A 7,814-nucleotide genomic window follows, 5' to 3' on the forward strand; every position below is an offset into this window, starting at 1 on the left:
GTTGTTCCATTAGTAAATAAGTCCAAGTATGGTATGTATAATTGGTTCATTCACATTCTTGGCCTTTCTAGAACACCTAAGGTATTTTTGAAGGTAATGAACAATACTCTTATTTTCTATGTTGGTGACTTTATAATTTTTGTGGATGATGATATTTTGATACATATCAAGTCATTAACTGTAATATCTAAGTTAAAGTGCAAGAGTAATTTGCTTTCTTTTGAAATTGAGTATGACATAGATGATTATGCATTTCAACTTGGAGGAAAGAGGCATGAAATTTATGAGAAGAGGCTTGCTAATGAGTTAAATGTTCTTTCTTCTCTTATTCAAGTGTCTAATGAGTTTTCATGTGATAAATTGCTAGAATGTGAGTTTTGTTGTTTGATGGGAAGTCATTATTCTAGGCATGTTAATTGTGAGCCTCTAAAAGTGTTTGCTACTATTAAAGAGGATATGCATGATTATTGTGACGTTAGTGATCAAATACTCCTTCATGAACCTATCTATGACTCTTTTTGTGACAGTTTGAGCAATTATGTAGAATCCATTGATGTTGCGAATATTATTGGGGAAAGTTATAATCATGAGCTTGAATGTATTGAAATTTGTACTTTGGAATTTATGGGTTCTTCTGACCTTTCTGAGAATTTATGTGCTTCTTTGAATAACTTACATGTAGAAGAATCCATGGGATTTATAATTGATACTTGGCTATATCATAAGAGAGTGTCTTATTTGATACATGTGCCAGAGATACTTATGTTAAATAGATGCATGACCAATATTTTGTAATTTCTTTGGCATGCACATGTTTGGACTACCTTATTGACAAGATCACATTGCAAATTTCATTACATAGTGCATCTAAGAGAGGTTCTTATTGGACAACTCTAAGTAGGCATAAATTTTATTGGGATGATGATGTCCATATGCTTTATAAAGGAGTATTTACACCTATTAGGCTTAATTGGGTTAAGTGGACACATGGTCACTATCTTATTTTATTCCTACCATTTTTTCAGATTAGTGGATGCCATTTACTAGTGCGTGACTTCTTTTTCTTGCAAGGTCAAAATTCGAGGACGGATTTTCTTCAAGAATAGGGGGATGATAGCATCCTAGGAAGCTCAAATATATTCAAGGACAAGAATGATGCTTTGGAATCTCAAAGAGGGCCTTTAATAAAATGTCAAGCTAAAGAGTTGCAAAACAAGGTCATTAGACTTCAAGTGCAAATAAAGTAGTTGTTAATTGGGATGGGGAGCTCAAGGATAAAGGATATGAGTTGTCTAGGTATTATAATTATTTTATGGTCCAAATTCATGTCCAAGAAAAGGTGGATTAGATCCCAAGAGACATCCTATCAAGAAGGTCCAAATCAGGCCACTATTGGACCTATTTGGCACCTAAAAATGTGTCCAAACTTGGAGCCCAATAAGTCCTACATGAAGCCACGTTTTTATAACATAAAAAGTACTTACTTTCTGCCCAAAAAATGTTCAATAGGCGTGATAGAAGTTGGGTACATGTTGGTGCCAAATTGCTTGCAAGTTGCCTTCATGATTTCCAAGATCCTATCCATGATTGGTTTGCGACTTTCAAGATTCTATCCAAGATTGGTTTTAACTTATTTCTATATATTTTGGTACTAGATTTATTGCTTTCCTAGGTAGTTAAGGTTATGTTTTCCTTTTCCTAATGTATTTGGACTTGTTGTCCAAAGTAGTTTAGGACTTTATTTCCTTGTTTTTAGGTAGGAATTTCGTGACCCCCTCTCTGTATAAAGGGGTGTCATCTTTGTTTTTAGATTTTAGATTATTATAGAATATTATCAATAAAAATTGAGAGATTTTTCTTGCACTCTTGTGTGTGGCTACTCTTGGATTTATTCTTCAACCTTCAATACTCAACTTAAGGTGGTAAGATTAAACTCTTTCGAAATCTTAGATCACTTCTATGTATTCAAGAAAGGTGATAAGTTTAGGCTTATTGTTGTTCTATTTATTCTAAAGGGTCGGGTTTCACAATCTATCTCTTGTTTTAATTCTCTACCTAAGGTGATTAGTTCTTTGTTAGCTAATTGTTGTTGTTAGGATTCAACTTCAAGAATAGACTTCTTGAATTCAAGAAACTCTTTCTTGAATTCAATCTATCTTTAATTTTCCGTTGTTTTTTTGTTTCTTTATTTTCTTTTAGCATCAGCATGTTTCTTGATTTTCTTTAGTAATTCTTGGACCCCTATCATGTTGTTATCAAGAACGTATTCATATTTTGGCGACTTCGTTAAAAGATTTGGGTTTTCATTGAATACTTGAAAAGCAGGCCTATTTTGTCTGGAACTTTGAATGAGCTGAGCATTTTATCTCTGAGCTACTTCTTTTATTACTTCCATTATTTTGTTATGAACTATCGTTAGCTATTAGTGTTGGACCCCCGACATGTGTTTCAGCTTGCCACTACTTTCAACCTAAGGTTAGGTTTGTTACTTATTGAGTACATGGGGTCAGTTATATTTATACTACACTTCTGTACCTTGCGTGCATATATTGGATGCTGATGTTGCAGTGATCGTCGATAGTTGGATTTGAAGACGACATGTGTAATGTTTAGTATGGCGGGGCTCTGTCCTGACCTTTATGACAATTATGTATTCTTAGAGGCTTGTCGATATATGTCATGTATATGAAAGGTTGTATGGCCTTGTCAGCTTATGTTCAGTGTAGGAGAGATCGTTTTGGGTCTTATAGGCCAGTATGTCATATGTATAAGTTTATTCCCTCATGCTTTACTCCTGTTCATTTATCTATGATGGAATGATACGAAAGATACGTTATGTTAGTACTCGGTTGAGTAAGGTACCGGATGCCCGTCGCGGCCCATCAGTTATGGTCGTGACACGGGGGGGCCTCGGATGAGCTTCGTATGGTTATCGGATCAAATTTGCACTTAGAACAAGTTGAAACTTGATGCCTACTGATGCAATCGCACCTGCAGAACTTATCTCGCATGTGTGAACTCGCAAGCGAGCTTGGATTGCGCATAAGCATATTTGGGGCTAGCCTGGGGCTAGGTCACAGGTGCGTGAAGGTCTCCACATCTACGAGCCCACATGTGCGAGCCATGCTCCGCAGATGCGGAGTGAAGGGGGCAACTGGATTCCGCAGAAGCGACTTGGGCGACCGCAAAAGCGAGGTCGCAGAAGCGGATCTCTTGTCTATAGAAGCGCAGAAGTCACAGAAGCGAAGAGGACCTCGCATCTGCGATACTGCAGATGTGGTTAAATTTCCGCAGAAGAGGAAGTTCTGGCAGAACACTTAAATACAGGGGTTCGCGATTTTGCTTTATTTTAAACATTTTGAGCTCGGGTCTTGGTGATGTTTGAGAGCATTTTCTAGGGATTTCTTGGGGTAAGTCTCTTGTACTCATTTTTGATCAATAATATTGTTTCCCCATTGATTTTCCCACCTAGTTTATGCGAGTAAAAGGTGGAATTTGGGTGTTTGAGGCTAGGGATTTGGAGAGTTTAATTTGGGGATTTGGGTGGCGACTTGGAGTCGGATTTTGGTAAAATTAGTATGGTTTGACTCGTGGTCGAATGGGTGTTCGTTTTTTGTAACTTTTACCCGATTCTGAGATGCGGGCTCGGGTCGAGTTTTTGGGGTGATTTTTCAATTCTTTTCTAAAGTCATAGTTTCATTATTTAAATGAATTTCTTGTAGTTGTATTTATAGTATGTAATTGCTTTTGGCTAGATTTGGGTCGTTCGGTGTTGGAAAGTTGAGGGAAAGGCATACTTATCAATTGATTGAGCAAGATTTGAAGTAAGTGACTTATCTAACATTGTGTGGGGGAAATCCCATTAGGATTTGGTACTGTTGTAACAATTTGTGATATGTGTGTGCCGTGTACGCGAGTTGACGAATCCGTACACAGTCTAATTGTGAAAAATTCCCGTTCTTGCTGAGTAGACTTCTTTTAAATTCCTTAACTAAGCTGCCTTAGCATGTGTAGTTGTCATGTTTAGCCTAGTATCGCATGTCTACGTGCCTTAACCTTTACTTGAAATTCATGTAACATGCTTAGTTAAATTATATGTTTCCTTGATTATTGTATTTGGTCTTTAACTGTAAGATTCTTTGCTATAAATTTGTGGTTCCATAATTTATGAGTTGCATATTTACTTTTGGGACTACGAGGCGGTACCTCGGGAGAACCCCTCTGTCGTGTATTTACTTTTCGGACTACGAGGCGGTACCTCGGGAGATCCGTCATTGCATATTTACTTTTGGGACTACGAGACGGTACCTCGGGAGATCACATGTTGTATATTTACTTTTGGTACTACGAGGCAGTACCTTGGGAGATCCCCCTATTGGGTATTTGCATTTGAGACTACAAGGAGGTACCTCAGGAGCACCCCTATTGTTTACGTATATTTGCTATGTTGTTACCTTTCTGTAATTTCCCGTTGTTCACTTCTCAGTCATTTCATTGTTCGTTATATTTACTACCTCATTTATTTTTATTCCAGTAGGGCCCTGACCTAACCTCGTCACTACTCTACCGAGGTTAGGCTTGGCACTTACTGGGTACCGTTGTGGTGTACTCATACTACACTTCTGCACATCTTTTTGTGCAGACCGTGGTTCATCCTACCATACCAGATACTAGTGAGCTGGACCATACATGGAGATTTCAAGGTATATTTGCCAGCGTCTGCAGACCTCGTAGTCCCCCTCTACCTTTATTATGTTGTTTTCCGTATTTTTTTTAGACTCTGATGTGTAGAGACACTTAGTATTTTCTCTTAGAAGCTTGTGACTTATTGGTCTCATTCCGACAATATACCTAAAAGAAAATGGTATGTTGCCCCTTATTCTCTTGAATAGAGAAAGACTTCAGAGATTGCTGGATATCAGATATGAAAAGAATGAGATGTGAAATCGATTTCTTTAAGTGGTTTGAAATATCTGGCAAATACGAACATCAGAAGGACTGCCTCCAAGTCCTCATCAACAAGTGGTATACAGCTAACAACAAAGTTGTTGAGTCTGTCACTCCTCCTCTAGAAGGAATAAAAATCCCAGTTTCTAATACTGTTATCTCTGCCTCTCCTTTTAAATCTAAGAGTGAGAAACCTACAAATATAGTTTCTTGTTCTGATCTCGATTGAGTTATTGAACAAAACAATTACTCGAACCAAATCCTTCATGTCATTTCAAGACAAATAGAAGACTCCAAAGAAAAGTCTCTATTCAGTGGAAAGCCAACCTTTTCACAATCCAGTTCTAGTCAGAACATTGAACCAAACCCAGGCTTCAAAATCGCTGAGTTTTCAAAGGACAAATATCCAAAACTCAAAGATACTTTTGAAGCCAGTGGTAATGTCCTTGACAAGACCAACAAACAGTTGGCCAATTTTAATATTTCCAAAGGAGTACCCAAGGATGGAAAAATATCCACCATCCAAGAGAAGGAAGACCTTCTCCAAAGACTTTCTCATGAACGCTTTCATAATTACAAAAATTATCATAAGCGTCCCTCATTTCCAGATATTCAATATAAGGAGAACCATTTCCTTGCCTCTACTTCTCACGAAGGAAGAAGCATAATTGAATGGAACATTGATGCTTTGGCAGAGCATCAAATTTACCATAATCTTCATGAAATGGGAGTTTGAATTACAACTTATAAGATAAGAGGATCTTCTGACAAAGAAGCCGCCTCTATGATTGTAGCTGGATTTACAGGCATGTTGAAACATTGGTGGGATAATTATTTCACCGAAGATGTTAGACAAGCCATTTACGTTCCTACGGCTATCGAAACCATAGTTGAAACCGAAGGAACTACCTCTACTGCTATGGTTATAGGAGGTACTACTACTCCTATGAAAACCACCTCCCAGATAACTAGAAAAGATGCTTGTGCTACCCTTCTCTACCACAAAGCAAAACACTTCATCGGAGAACCAAAACTCTTCCAAGATAGAAGTTTACAAATTCTAAACAATCTATCATGTCCATCTTTAGATGACTTTATCTGGTATAAAAACTAATTTATTAGTAAGGTTATGATTAGACCTGACTGTCATCTAGATTTCTGGAAAGAACGCTTAATCAGCGGTCTTCCTCCCCTATTCGCTAGCAAAGTCTGTACCAAGATCAAGGATCATTGTGAAGGTAAAATTCCTTACCATCAAATGACCTATGGTGACATTGTTAGCATTATCAACATTGTAGGCCTAGAACTCTGCACTGACATCAAACTTAAAAATCAGCTCAAAAAAGAGCAACACTCTTCTAGAAAAGAATTAGGAAGTTTCTGTCAAGACTTCGGCTATACAAACATTGTTGCTCCTTCTACTCATTCTTCCAAGAAGGACAAAGCCTACAGGTCTTCCTGAAGGACCCGTCGCCATAAAACTAGGAAAAATCTCGATGGCAAGCTCTACTATCTAAAGCTAGATGGCAAGCTCTAAAGCTAGATAGTAGAGCTTGCCATCTAGAAAATATCTATTTTGAAACAAGATATTTGACATCTTTTTGAAGAATTTCTTTAGCAGATTTACAAAATACTCTAACCAAAAATTCTTTGTTAACAAGGTCATCTTGAAACTTAGTGATACATAGCACTATAGACAAGACTTCTTTTTTAACAGTAGAATAATTTTTCTGGGCGGAATTCCAAATTCCTGAAGTAAAACGAACTAGTTGTTCAGAAGACTTAATGGAAATCTTTTGTTTGAGGATACCACCGTAACCTATGTCGGAAGCATCAGTTTCAACAATCATAGAAGCTTCTGGGTTAGGGATTCCTAGGCAAGGAAGGTTTTGCACTAATCCTTTTATCCGGATGACAGTCTTAGTATGTTCTGAACTCCAAGGGACAGGATTCTTTCTGAGTCGTTTGTAAAGAGGTTCACAGACCTGTCTAATGTTGGGGATAAAATCAGCAACATAATTGAGACTTCCTAAGAATCTCTGCAGTTGGGTTTTGTCCGTAATCTCATTAGGGAACTTGGATGAGAACTCAATGGCTCTAATAGAAGTTTGGAAGAGTTTAATCTTCTGAGAACTAACTACCAAATCATTTCTCTTAACAATATTAAGGAAGGTGTTGAGGTGTTTGAAATGGGAATCTATGTTTTCAGAGAAGATAAGAACATCATCTATGTAAACAATAGACATATAACTGTAATCGTTAAAGATGGAGTTCATGATGTTCTGAAACTCAAATGGGGCATTCTTGATCCCAAATGGCATTACATTCCATTCATATTGACCAAAAGGAACGTTAAACGTCATTTTGTATCTGTCCTTCTCGGCTACTTGAATTTGCCAGAAACCAGATTTCATATCGAACTTACTATAAACGTTGGCCTTGTAAGTTCTTTTCAAGAGATCCCTTTTATTAGGAATGGGATATCTAATCCATTTTAGGACAGCATTTAGAGGCTTATAGTTTATAACTAATCTTGGAGCACCTCTTTCTTTCTCTGCACTTTTGTTAACATAAAACGCAGAGCAACTCCAGGGAGATTTAGAAGGGCGAATAATATTATTTTTAAGAAGATTTGAGATCTCCATTTTGCAAGTTTCCATCATTTCTTGATTCATCTGAATAGGTCTTGCTTTGGTGGAGATGACATGTTCATTGAATCCCTCAACGTATGGAAGCTCGACTAAATGCTTCTTTCTTTTCCAAAAGGCATTAGGAAAATCAGAGCATATTTCTTTTTCAACAAGGGTTTGAAGATTGGCTATTTTAGTAACCATTTCCGGGATTTTTAAAATCTGCTCGATTTTCTT

This window comes from Nicotiana tomentosiformis, chromosome 12 (assembly GCF_000390325.3).
Source record: "Nicotiana tomentosiformis chromosome 12, ASM39032v3, whole genome shotgun sequence".
Taxonomy (NCBI): domain Eukaryota; kingdom Viridiplantae; phylum Streptophyta; class Magnoliopsida; order Solanales; family Solanaceae; genus Nicotiana; species Nicotiana tomentosiformis.